This window comes from Tinamus guttatus, unplaced genomic scaffold, assembly GCF_059628265.1.
Source record: "Tinamus guttatus ecotype Peru unplaced genomic scaffold, ASM5962826v1 Tinamus_guttatus_pri_ptg000601l, whole genome shotgun sequence".
Classification (NCBI taxonomy): Eukaryota; Metazoa; Chordata; class Aves; order Tinamiformes; family Tinamidae; genus Tinamus; species Tinamus guttatus.
The window spans coordinates 1,874,819-1,889,256 of NW_028289135.1; positions in this window are offsets into that span (position 1 = coordinate 1,874,819).

Here is a 14,438-nt window from a genome sequence, read left to right on the forward strand (position 1 = left end):
AGAGCTTCCCTGCAAAAAGCACTTTTTGCCATGGCTCCCGGTCTCTCTTGAAGACCCTTGGCACAACACGTGTTATTCCTACAGTTACAGTGTGTTATGGGCACAGCAGCTCTCTTGGAGTGAGCAGACATCTCTGCGTAGCAGCAGGGGTGCGACTTGCCCAGCAGAGCGGCTGCAGTTGCCATTGGGAGAGCCGGCAAGCTGGATTTGGGGAAGAAATGTGTGTCTGGCCGGGAGTCAGGGCACAGACCGGACAACCACAGGTCCCAATGGGCGCGCAGAGAAGTTCCCAAGAGATGCTGCTGCTCTAGCGGTGGCTTCCTAGGAGAGCGGCACCGAGGCCTCAGCGGTGGGATGTTTCCTGGCTCTTGCCACGAGCCAAAGGGACGTGGCAGGAGAGGAGCTGGCGAGAGAGGAGCAGTGCCTGGGAGAAGGAGCATGCGGGCACGCTGCAACTAGACACCATGTTCCCTCCAGCAATGAGCGGGGGCCCCTCCGGCCACAGAAGGCCTGAGAGAGGGTCCTCTCGCAAAGTGCAAAGGACTTTGTGGACATGGGGAGGCCACAACAAGATGGTGAATGGGTGTGCACCTCTGTGGTGCCTGCTGAATGCACTTCTGAAACACACGCCGCATTCTCATTCCGATGCACTTCCTCACGCTGGCGTTCCATTAGAGATAAAAGTGTTAATTGTGTCCATGTCCCGTTTAGCAGTGATGATGAATTTCCTGAATGTTTATGAATTTCCATGTACGGAGAGAGGAAGTAGCTAATCTTTACCCTAAACAGTCTCTCATCACCCAAATTTTCAGCAAGACAGAGTGTTTTACTAGATTCCTTGGATCCAGTATTTCAAAACAACAAAACAAAACAAAACAAAAAAGAAGAAAAATAAAACAATCCAGCATTCATGGTGTCTGCTGCCAGTCCCCTGGTGTGTCGTTGTTCCTGGCATGCTGCACAGTCCATTGACGACTGCTGTAACCTGAGGAGGTGTGAAGGAAAGCGCATTTTTGTACTTTCAGCTCAAATACCCTCTTCACTCCCCAAAAGGAGAGAAGAGAAGACTGAGAGAAGATCTGATCAATATGTGTAAGAACCTGAGAGGAGAATGTGGAATCCTGCGATGGGGCCAAACTCTTCTCGGGGGTGGCCAGTGACACCACCAAGGGGTGATGGGTACAAGTTGAAACACAGGAAATTCCGTCTCCATGTGAGGAAGAACTTCTTTCCTGTGAGGGTGACAGAGCCCTGGAACAGGCTGCCCAGAGAGGTTGCGGCGTCTCCTTCTCTGGAGATCTTCCAAACCCGCCTGGATGCCACCCTGTGCCACGTGCTCTAGGTGTCTCTGCTGGAGCAGGGGGCTTGGACTAGGTGATCTCTAGAGGTCTCTTCCAACCTCAACCATTCTGTCATCATGTGATTCTGTGAAAAGCTACCTAGGCTTCTTTTCTTGATAAAACACCTTTCTCAGTGATCTCAGCGTAGTGGTCAGTGAGCACAGCGGTCAGAGAAAGATAATTGGCCCTTGGTCACCATCCCTCTTAACAGGGCAGCAAGAAAGAAGGAGCAGCAAAGCACTTGTGCTCAAGGCAGTGCTGAGCTGTGCTGCGGGGGGCCCAGGAGCGCAACCGCGGGCCGAGAACACGTGGGACAACTTTGGACCCTCCCCACAGCCCCCACGTTGCCCCTCACCTCTGATGGTGCTGCCTCCACAACCACCTCCCTGGAGGTTTCTGGGATGGGGCTGAAGGGAGAGGGTGACCTTGCCAGATCTGCACATTCCTGGCTCTCCCCTTGCAGCTCCGCTGTCCCCTGGGGGTGCTCGTCTGAAGGCAGCTCTGGAAAGGACAAGCCAGAGGTTGCACGCTGTTTGGCTTCAAGTCCTCATTTGAAGCCAGACACTTCTCTAGGGAGAACAAGAGCCAAGGAATGGGCAGGAAAGGGACTTCACAGAAGGACAACACCAAACGTTCCAAGGCAGCTGAGAGCAGCCCCTAGGCTATCCGCTCTGATGGGGCCGGCTCCCCAAATCTCACTGATGTCTGCGGTGCTTTTGGGGCAGTGGTTCCCAAAAGGCCATTCCCGGCAGCGCGTTTAGCAGCCAGGGCTACCCCAGGAGCTTTCAGCAAGCCCACCTTGAGGGAGAAACCCCACCCCAGCAAACCCCCACTAGGACAACTTGGCAAGTGGCCTTTAGGCAAGGGCACAGAGCACACAGAGACCCAAGCTACCAGGCATCTCCCACGGCAGAAGGCAGCTGCACAGGGTCTTTCGCAAACTCACCTGTCGAGTTGCCACCTGCTGTTTCCTGAAGAAAGTCCGGGAGCCGGACCTGGTATTGCTTGGCCTGGGCCTGCGAGAAACGGGCCCAGGTTACAGAGGCGCCCTCAGCAGCACAGGGGCCCTGAGCAAGGTGCTTCAGCCAGGCCCCGTGTGCAAGCAGGGAGAAGCCAGAGCTGCTCAGAGAGCTGCCCTCGGAGGAGGCCCTTGGTGCAGCGAGGACAGAGCCTCTGTGCCCCACGGCGCTGCTCCCGGCCAAGGCCTCGGCTGCAGCCGTGGTCAGCACGGCGGCTCCCACGCACGGCACCCGCGGGGCCCCCCTGCACTCCCAGAGCCCCCCCAGCCTGCGATGACACCTCCCTCCCTCCCTGCCTCCCTCCCTGCCGCCAGGAGCCGGCCAGGGCCGGCGGGAAGGAGCCTCTGCTCACATCCGCCAAGACCAGCTTCTTCACCGCCTCGGCAGGCAGCCCCTAGGCAAGAGAACAGAGAGGCGCCGTGAGCAGCTCGGCCCAGGGGCTCTCGGCAGGGCCAGGGGCTCTCTTGGCAGGGCGCAGAGGCCGGCCGCACTTACAGCACTCGAGAAGCGGACGGCCATCATGAGGAAGCGCAGGGAGGGCAGGCGCGTCACCCTGGGCCCCTCGTCTCCTCGGCTGGGCCCGGCGGGCACAAGGGAAGAGCTCTGTGAGCCCCAGGCCTCCCTGCTCCCTCCCTGCCGCCCGCCCAGCGCCTCCCGCCACACTCAGGGCACAGGAGTGCGACTCCCTTGTGCCGCTCCTGCCTCCTCCAGACCTCTTCCACACGGGAATGCGGAGCGGCAGCTCAGGCTGCCCGTCCATGGCCGCACGGAGCTGTGGGGACGGCTCCGTGCCCTTGGAGCTCTTTCCCCGGCACTGAGCCCGACACCGCTCTGCCCGGGAGCTCGGAGCTCGGCTCTGCTCTGGCTGGCCCCTTCCCCAGCCCACGGCCACATTTCTGGGGGCAGCTGCCCCTGGAGCCCCCAGCACCCCCAGGCCCTGGTGCCGCCCACGGGCAGCTGCGTCCCCTGGCAGGGCTCACCTGAGCATGGCCTGCAGCCAGCGCTCCTTCACCTCGCGCGACCTGCAGAGCGCGGGAGAAACAGCCTCAGGCCCGGCTGGGGCTCCCCCTTTGCGCACACGCAGTCCCCAGCACGTCTGGCCCGCGGGGCACTGCTCCCAAGGGCTGAGATGCCCCCAAGCCCCCCCCTCTGCCCCCAGCAGTGTCCCTGGGCTGAGCAGAGCCACAGGCCGTGCATGGTGCAGGAGCCTGGCCTGGGTGCCCTGCGCGGGGCTCGGGCGCCCTTCCCTGCCCAGCTCCCCGCGAGCAAGCGCCTCCGCTCGGCTGCAGACAGGGGCTCGCTCACACAGCCGGGAGGACACGCGAGGCGCCCTGGGCTCCCGGGGGTGTGTGGCCAAGTTCTGCCCTTCCTCCCGGGCAGGAGGCTGCCTCCCTGCCTCCCTGCCTCCGTCCCGCACAGGCTGTGCCTTCAGCGCAGGGCCCAGCACTCACCAGAAGGTGACCACGCGCGCGCCGCCCGGCCACACGAGCAGCAGGGTGTTCTGGTGGGAGAGGCTGAACGGCTCGGCCTCCTGCCACTCCTCATCCTCCTGCCTCCTCTGCGGCCTCTTGCCCCGGGGCTCGCTGGGCGCCTCGTCCTCGCCGCACAGCAGCCACAGCTGGCTCAGCAGCACCGTGTGCTGGAGCCAGAAGGCAGCGCGGCACCTGCCGGGAGCAAGAGCAGGGGCTGCCATGGAGGGGGCTGTGGCGGGGGTGGCCACGGCAGCCTCCAGGGCAGAGCCATGGCAGGGTCAGAGCCTGGGGCAGGAGCAGGGATCCTCCTGCGCGCCCAGGAGCCCCAGGAGTCCCGGCACGGTGCTGGGCAGCAAGGCAGCGACGCTGGCTCAGGCCCTGCGCCCCAGGGCACTGGGGGAACAGGCTGTGGCGGGGAGGGAGCGCGGCAGGGGCTGCTGCTCTTACTTGGCGCTGGCCACAGCGACGGCCTCTGGGAAGAGCAGCAGGTGCCTGGGCTTTGCCCGCCGGTGCCGCATCACCCACGCGTGGTCGCTGCGCAGGAGCCGGGGGTCCCTGCGCGACACGCAGCGGCTCAGCGGCGACGGGGGCCCAGAGGCTCTCCTGCTGCGTGGCCCGTGGCGGGCGCCTGGCGCCCCGGGCTCTGGCTGCGGGTCGGGAGCGGGGCCGCGAGCGGCCCTCCTGCCGCAGCAGTTTGCCTGACCCATGATGACTCGGGCAGGCAGGAACAAACTGGTGAAAGCACCAGCGTTCGGTACCAAAAAGTGCCACAAAGCTGGGAGCCTGTGTCTCCCCCGCTGGCACAGCACCGAACTGAGGGACGGGCACCGCTGGCCGTGGCTGAGGTCACAGCGGGAGCCCCTGGGCACATTGTGATGCGCTGGCCGGGCCGATGACAGCCCTAGGGGTCCCCATCCAGGGGCAGCTCAAGGCGGGTCCCAACCTGGGGACTGTGGGAAGGGAAAGGGGAGCCCTTCCAGCCACCCTGCACCCCCAGCACCTCTGCATTTCCATGGGGTGCTGTGGGAGGGCAGCTGGTGGGGCCGGGACACCACACAAGAGCCTCTTCCACAATTGGCTCTGGAGAGCCTCCAAAGGCAGAGGAAGCCTGTCCGTTGGCATGTGCTTACTCTAACCCAGGGCTGCTCCTGAGCATGGGAGAGCCTGACTTGGGTGCCAAGCAAGAATCACAGAATCACAGAATGGTTATAGTTGGAAGGGAGGTCTGGAAATCCTGTAGTCCATCCCCCCTGGGAACACGTAGACCGCGTGGCACAGGGTGGCATCCAGTCAGGTTTGGAAGATCTCCAGAGAAGGAGACTGCACAACCTCTCTGGGTAGCCTCTTCCAGGGCACAGGAAAGAAGTTCTTCCTCACATAGAGGTGGAACTGCCTGTGTTTCACCTTGTACGCATTACCCCTTGGTCGTGTCACTGGCCACCACCGAGAGGAGTGTGGCGCCATCCTCTTCACATTCTCCCTTCAGGTACTTTTACATATTGTTCAGATCTTCTCTCAATACTCTCTTCCCCAGGCTAAACAGGTCCAGCTCACTTTATCTTTCCTTCCATAAATCTTCTGTACTGGCCCTGGCAAGACAATCATATCCAATAAAAAGAGGTTTTGCCTACCTATCCCGCAGACACTACAGAGTTTCCTCTTTCCTGCCTTTACTGCAGATTTCTCTATTAGGCACTTTGCTGCATAGTGCAAAGCACTGTCTGCATGTCACGAGCACTCTGTGTTCTGTGAGGGTGCCGAGCTCTCTCCTGAACCCTGGTGCTGGTCTCTCTTACTTACATTGTGGGAAGGACCTGCCAGACTGAGAAAGCAGCAGATGCAAGTTTTCTTTCTCTCTCTCTCTTTTTTTTTTTTCATGTATATTGCTGTGATACAAGGGGCAGAGGATCCTCCCTTGAGAGAACTCCTTACATAAGAGATTTTATCTGTCAGTGTGCATTACCTAATGCCATCCCCAGAATAGAAGCCCAGCAGAGTGCTTTGCTTGAAAAAGGCAGCCTGGCCAGACTCATCTCCACCTCCAGCAATCTAGGTCATCGGGAGACATACAAATCTTTCATCCTTTAAAGCACTGGTAAGTAGCAAGCAAGAAGAAATGCAAAGCCCTCTCTGGTCCAGGATCAGAGGGTGCCAAACAGTTATGTATCCTATGAAGTATGACAGAGAGCCTTCTCCATCAGACTGAATATTTACATCAGTTTTACAACATGGTAACCACTGAATTCAAAAGCCTGAGCTGCTGATTCACACTAGTGTGCACATAATACGACGTATGCATGGAATCAAGTATATATGGTGACTTGTTCCTCTTTACTGTTTTTCTATTCCTATAGGAACAGCTAATCCATTTTCAAGCTTCCTATTCTTCCCTGTAGTTTGATCATTTCTCACTGCACAGCACATGGTGAAGCGGAATTTCACAAATCCTACTTCTTAAAAAAACAGCTCATTACCAATCTGATTTCAATTTTCTTCTGATACTTGCTTTGATACCCACGAAGATAAATAAAAGAGCAATATTTGCGAAATACCAAATCTACTGTATGCATATTTTAAAAAGAGAAACATCAGCACATTATCCCAGCTGCATGAAGTTAGTCAGAATCTCTCCTCTTAACTTTTTTCTCCTAAGTCTCTTGCTGGGCTCTTGTCTCTGAGTTGTTTCCACTTTTAATTTTATGTTTCCGTGAATAGCAGAAAAGTGAAACAGCTGAAGGGGACAGATAAGAGACTTAGCCTACAATAACTGCTATCCCACTCTAAATTGGATTGACTGGCTGAGTGCCCCAAAATCCTCCATGGATATGCAATTTATTAGGAAGAAAAAACTTCCCTCTCTCTCTCTCACACACACACACACACCAAAAAAAAAAAAAAAGTGCAGAAAATAATAAGACCGTATTATAAAACATAGCAGTTGCAGCAGTGTGTATATGATTAGTCTTAATTCAAACAAAATGTCACATACATGGTCTTTTGTTTCCCTAGTAAAAAAGAATCCCAGATGATTGTTTCATTTGTCCTTTACCAAATGATGGATTTTCTGGAAAGCAATTACCCAGGGAAGAACATCTGAAAAGCTGTATCACATCAGCGTGAAGAAGAACCTCCCAACTTTAACGGTGGCTGCTAATGGATAGCGAGAGAAGAATGTAATATAGGAGTAGGCATATAGTAACACTTCTTCAATTACTCATCTATGCTCCATCAATTAAACATGCATCAAAAGTCCTTAAATCCTTTTCCACTGATTAACCGATACTTAACTGATACTGAGTTCTGTACTGGGAACTGTGTAACAAAACAGATGTGGGTAAAAAGAAATGCTGAGAAGAATCTGAGGAAGATTTAAAAAAGGTAGATGGGGGAAATAAAAGGATTCCCACCAACGTTTTGTAGACTTTAGGTATGTATAGCATATTTGTATAGCATAGCACACATGCACACAAGGCTTTACTCACATGGATGGGCACATTTCTAAGAGGCGACTCCAAAGAGCAGTAGTGCTTACAGAGATCAGCATCTCTGCTGTGCCCGAGTGATCCCTTGTTTGACAGTAGAGAAGAGAGATGAGCTGCCCTGGCTGCAAAGCCAGAGCAGCGTGTACTGGTCCAAGGATTCATTTTTTTTAATATCTTTTAACTTGAGATATATCCCCTCAGATTCAGATGGTTTTCAATGCAAATAGATACCATGTCTCTTCAAAGTGTGTATCAGCATCCTTCTGTAATGATTCAGTTAGTCAGAAGATTGGGACTGTAACAACCCTACCAAATTCCTTTCACACAAATCAGGCAGATCTTTACTCTAGTAGTATGCTCTGCTGTCCTAATCTCCCCCCCTCACTATTCCTCTTCTTTTAAATCATTCCACTTTGCTTCTCAACTTGTCTTCCCTTGACTCCAGCCCAATGGGCTGGTGACCCCCTGATCCCTCTCCAGGAGTTGTGTCTGCAGCTTAACCTTTCCAGTCTGTCAAACTTCCATTTTCTCCTCGTTTCTCTCCTGCTGTGCTGCAGGTTTTATCATTCCATTTTTACATCTTTGTCTCTCTGTTTCTCTTTCATTATTTTTCTTCTAGGAAAATGTGGTTTAGCCTACTCGCTGCTGATCCACCACAATAGTTGCTGAGTATAAAAAATCACTAGAGTATTAGAACAGCTGTGGTTCATTTAGCAGCAGAGCAAACCTTTTGTAGGATAACAGTGTGGTGGTTTATATTTGCTCATAATAATTCAGATGTTTCCTCTCTGAATGGTGCTGTTGCTTCTCATTTGGTAAAATTCAGCCTCCTTTCTCAATCTGCACACGGTGCAGTTTAGCAAGAGGGCAACGGTCCAGGGTGGGATTCGCTTCGTCTCGTTGCAGACGTCTCATGCAAGTCTCATGCGTGTGTCGATGCTCAGGTATCTGCCTGGGCTGCCTCTGCAGCTAGCGCGAGGTACGGCCACCTCCAGGGTAGAGCCACCCTGCCAGGGTGCCCAAGCCCTCTGCTCGCGCCTGTGTCTCTTCACCGACAGCAGAGGGAGCCCAGATGACAAAGTTAGACTTGACACCTTGCGTTCAGGTGGGTGAAGTGACATGGTGCAAATCCTACCTCTCAAAATAGTATTAGACATTTTCACTGGCAATGTCATCCTAAGAAACAAAATATACAAACTTCTACTGTGAGATTATCTATTTCACAGAATCAAGAGGTCTGAATTAATTCTTTCTGGCAAAATCCTTGGTAAGGTGTTCAGAGCTGCAGGTTTTCCCACCTTGGAGCAGTTTGGAGCTGTCTCTGCCTTCGCTGGTGTCTGAGCTGTGGACGTCTGAGCAGATCTCCCCAGACAGGATATCTGTTTTGGCGTTTGCTGTGGTAGCCAGAAACCTGGCAATGCTGTTTCTCACAATGACTTATCCATGACGATTTCTTCTGAATGTCTCCAGGAGCAACCCTAGCTTGTCTCGTTAGCCTCTAATGGGTACAAGTTTCTTAGGTTTCCTGGAATGGGCACTAATGAGGGGTTGATCTCTGAATCAGCAGGCTCTTCACCCTGCTGCTGAACTCCTATGCTTTTCTTAATAGGAAACAACTTTCTTCTGACAGCCATACAGGGTGACTGTGGAGACAGCTCTGAAGATTCTCCATGCAAACTCGATCTATATTGGTGCATGTACATAAGACAACTTTTTGACCACCACAGTCCAGAGAAGGTTGACTGGGTTTGGAGTGAATGAGGTCTATAAAAATTCTGGAAGGGGCTGCAAAGCTGATTGAACTGAGATTAAGAGGGCACTAGTTTTCAATTTATTTCTTCCTATTTGATATTTAATATTTATTATATTAAATTTAATATTTAATATAAAATATTTTACTGTGACATTTGTCACTTCACCAGTAATAATTACAATAATAATCACAAGATCACTGTAAGCACTAATGTATGCTTTTGTGATGTTTAGAGACATTCAGTTGAATGGTATTATATAATAGGAAATCCATTTTATTTTCTATGCATTAGTTTTTTCTAATTAACATCTCTATTAAAAAAAAATAAAGATAGCATGTCTTAAATCTGGAATACACAAAAGAAATTGCTGTAGTCTTCCAGCAATACAAACACAACTTGACAAACCAGATATGTACAAACATATAACTCAGTTTGCCCAGCTGTTAATAAATATGTATATTACATTTAACAAGTAACTGCTGTTCAAGGTTTTTCTCCAGGTGCTCAGAGATGAGGTAAACATTTCTTTGATTCCAGAGTAATGCATTTCCTATATCAAAAACTAGCAAAAGGAACTCCTTTGATGGCAAAAGAGACAGTCAGTGGTGATTCAAACAAGGAAACATCCTGGAGAAGTGTTTGAAGCACACTGGACACCCTAATCAAAGCACAGGTAATTTTAGCAACACAAGATTAGTAGGAATAAATAGACCAGCTCACATAAGTGGAGAAAATGTGTAACTTATGTATAAAAGCTTTAAAGTCTATCATTTCTTCCAACCAACAAATGCTTTCCTTATGCTTGTGGATCCCTTTACAGACTATACTTCTAGTGCTACAGAAGAGGCAAGTCTTTTTGACAGAAAAGATCGATGCCCCACTAACAGTTTACAGGAATAATTTAAGAACCTAATTATTACAACATAAAAGCTCTCTCCCAGAGATAATTTATTTTACTATTGAAAGAGACCTCTGTGACAGAAAGAAGAAACAAGCAGTTGAACCATGTGTTTGCTGAAGCCCAACACTTTAAATATCACAATGGAAAAACCTATTTTCTATCATGGTGAAAGCTAATCATAAAGAAAAGAGTTTGATATCTCTATCTCTCAGTCTCTGGCTTTATGCAACTTTATTCCAGTGACTTCAGATTTTCATTTATTTCTTAATATGCAGCCACACCTTTTCCCCACCTAACCATCTAGTTGACTGCCAATTCAAGAAAGAAAGAAAGATTTCCTTCTCTGTTCTCTCAGGAGCTACAAAACTGACCAGAAACACATCTAAGAGCACAGAGAGCTGAGGAGAGCCTTCTCCATCTCACATTTGTGCAGAGTTCAGTGCACCCCAAGCTCCTCTCCTGTTCTCAGCAGCAGCTTCCTCCATGATAAGGACTTGTGCCCCTAACAGAGAAGGAGGCTCAGCTGGTGATAAGAGGTTGAGCCACCTATGATACTGGTGGGATTAGAAGGGAGGGTGGAAAGATGATTGAACTGGGATGATAATTTTAGTAAAGGGAGCATTTGACTTGAACACAGGGAACAACTCGGAGAATAAGAGACTCGAGACTTCGTATTTGGACTACATAAAGATGTAAAATAGATTTGGCAGAGGAAAATGATTTATGTTTAAAATCATCTGAAAACATTTGGGTGTCTTGGAAAATTCTAGGGCAGGACTGAACTGGAGAGAGGCAAGTAAAAGCCCTGTGAGGGGAGCTTGCCAGTTTTGTGACACTCATCTGAAACTGCCTCCCCTTCACTGCAGTGAGCCCGAGGTTCCTGCAGAAGGAGCAAGGCAAGGAGGAACAGGGCACAAAGTTAAGTCAAGCCCTCCTGGAAAAGCTATCACAAATATGTAAACAATGAGATGTGGATGGGAAAAGTGGAGCTTTTTATCATGTATGTTAGCTGAAATTCCAGAAGAAATGAGAGAATCACAGAATCCTCTCTCTTCTGCATGTATTTCAGCACATTTTTTTACATTGTTCTTGTTCTCCTTTTTTCCCTTCTTTTGGCTTTTCCTTTCTGTCTTGCTCGCTTAACTCTTCTGAGTGCTACTTTCTCACAGTTTGCAACAACGTTTTAATTTCCCACATCTTACTTTTTTATTTATTCTTAATTATTATCTCATTTGTTACACTCCTTACACTGCTGCTGGGGTATTATCCCCCCAACAAGCACTTTGAATATACTTATTCTTCCCCATTTCCTTTTCTCCAGCCACAGCCCCACAGATCTTTCAGCTAAGCTCCTTCCTGCAGAATCCTTTACCTCAAAAGCGGCTTTTTGTATCTCTTTACCTTTCCCCCTGCTTCTTTTTTTTTTTTTTTTTCAATGTCATTATCTGTCCTTTCCACTGCTGACACAAACACCTCAAAGCTGTCCCTGTGCATCTGGTTTTCCAGCTCCTCACTAGACTCTCCTCTTTGGATTTCCCATAAGGATCCCTGCAAAGATCACAAGGCCTACAGAAACCCCTGCCAATGTGATGAAATATGTATAGGCTCCTCCTGCACTGATAGCCCTTTCAGGCCTCCTGTGTCAATTATGGACTTGGCTGTTCACATGGAATCCTGCAAAGAAGATAAACTAAGCACGAGCTCCCACAGAGAAAATGAAAGCCTGAAGTGCTCCCTGGGTGATTCACATTACGCCAAAGCTTCACAAGGTAGGGACAAATGTGTTCAACCTTTGCAAGATAAGGATGTACAGCAAAATGTTACAGAATGACTCATTTAAAGGAGCTTCAGAAATGTGAAGGAAACAGCACTGGATTAAGATGGAAGGGTATAGAACAGCGCGGCATAAAGCACAGAGGGACTGGCAGAAAAAGGAGGAGGGAAGTGTGGAAGTTTGGTATGAGCCTGGAAATTCCGAGTTAAGTTAACTGCTGTTCCATTTAAAGACAATCAGGACCAAATTGGATTAGACAGGCTTGAATGTGTCTTACCACCCCCGTCTCTCCGATAGTCAATATTTATCCCTAGACTACAAAGTAGCTGACATCCTAAATGCTCTGCAATTTTCTTAGTTCTTTGGCCCATATCACACGCATCCTAAACTAGGTCTAGTGTGATTTAAGTCACAGGAGACACAGATAAGGGATATGTTGCACACAGGGCTGTAGCCTTTTTGAAAATCCTGTTGCACATAGGGCTGTAGCCTTTTTGAAAATCCTAACAGCCTGAAGTAGTTTGCAATTTCCCAAACACTGACACAAATAAATGATGTAAGGAATATGAAAGATGGAATATGGAAGATGAATCTTTGGGGTAATTACAGAAAAAACAGGCAAAAACTCCCACTGTCTTACCAAAGAGGGGATATGAAGATGGGCAAGGGGATAGTCTGTGGTCTTCGTCTAGTGCTTCAGACATGTTCTTAAGTATCAACCACTGCTCTTCCTGGGGTAGGGGTGCTAAAAAGACTTGAGACCTTCCTCTGTTTAACATGACGAAGCGTGACCAAAAAGCACCTCCAGACAGATCATGGATATGTCGTTCCTTCACCCACTAGCTGACCCAAGACTTTGAAATTTCATTCGTGACACCAATACTGATGTTCATTTATGCACTTTATTTTGCATTAGCTAATTTTACGGGTGAAAGTTTTTCTCAAAACCAACATATTCGGTTTCAGCTGTCCTAAACTAAATCATTTTCTCTAAAGGGCCATTGCAACAGTTAGCCATGTCTTGACTTTTCCCCTTTTTTATATAACTATTTGCTTCTTCATCAGAGAGCAGATGACACCACCCAAACACAAAGTCATTTCAGTACACCTTTAATGATTTCTGCAGAGCCGTATTCAGTGATGTGTTCACCCCCGTAGCTTTTCCTTTCTCTGATCTCTTGACAAATTAATCAGTTGTGATCATGGGTTTTTAATAAACTGACAACACAGTCAAAAAGAACAGTCTGTTTATTATTTACAGCTGTGGGCTACCTACCTGATGAACATAGAACATTAAAAGACTTATTAATACCACTATTTTTAGTCCTCTTTTAACTTAGTTGTTTTTGTTTATGTTTCACTTGTGTGATTAATTTAGCAACCTATTTTTTTGCTTATCTATTACTTACTTTTTGCTTAAACACCAATAGAAATGAAGCACTGCATGACGACATAGAAAAATTACCATAGAAGCAATGTTTAAATCAATGCCGTTGTACAGTTCTGTAAACGGGAAGGAGAGGAAGAGCCAGCGGGGGTTACTGCTTTGTGCAGGCTAGGTTGCTCCTGTCGTTTGAGAGGACAAAATTAAGGCAGCGGGGTATTGCCAGTCTGCACTGCCACTGCCATCTGAGAAGTGCCTGAGGGGAGCTGGGCTATGCTGGCTCTGGTTATTTTCCTTCCCATCTGCTCAAGTTGAGTGAGACAAGTGTATTATGCACCTAAGTGGCCTGCTATATTCCTGCTGTGTTGATGTGGATGTTGAGGGGGTCTGAAAGCACACATATGTTTCCAGGATAAGTTTTGAGGAAAATGGGCAATCAAATACAAACGGGCGTTAGAGCTTTTCAGTGTGTGGCTAGCCAAAAAAGAAAAAAAGAAGAATTAAAACAGAGAAAGGTTGAAGTACACATAGAGGTATTAGTAAGAGGGAACAGTAGCTTGCAAACCAGTTAGGGCGACAAAAAGGAGAGGTTACGTGCTCCGCTGGGGGCCTGGCAGCGGGGGAGCGACGTTCTCGTACAGCAGCAGTCAAGGGCACGGGCACCTGCAGTCCCTCCAATGATCTCATGTCCCTGGCAAGTACCATTTACAAAGCATGCATGTTAAGTGCTTGCCTTCAACAAAGAAAACTGTTCAGTGGGCATCTAGGAGATGTGATAAAACACATTTATTTCTATAAATACTTAGCTCAGTGAAATCCCTCCTCATATTTTTCTATGTTTTCTTACTAAAACTATCTGACAGTGTGCTTTACATGGGCAAATATTACGAATGATGTCTTTTTTTGTTCTGTATTTATGTGATTAAGCTATTACTTATCTAACAACTCTATTTGGTAAATCAGTGTTGCTATAAAGACTTTGCTGCCTTAGGTAAAAGAACACGTCTGTAAGTCCAGTCTTTGGGAAGACACATGACATCTTGACGCTATAGCCATCAAACTGCTTTTCAAGAGCAAGGTGTAGCAGTTGGTAACAAAGATCAGGAAAAGCTTTTCAGCTCAATCAACCATTATTTCTTCCAGAGACAAACAAGAAAATCCAAACGCTGTTACTGCCCTGATTCAGCAGAGCTGTGTAAATCCACCTCAGGCAGTTGCACTACTCCCCAAAGCCCGTTTTCCCAAGGAGAGTGCAAGAGAGGTAGTTCAGTAAGATGTGGATTTATAGGATGAAAGGCTAAGGAGGCTGTGT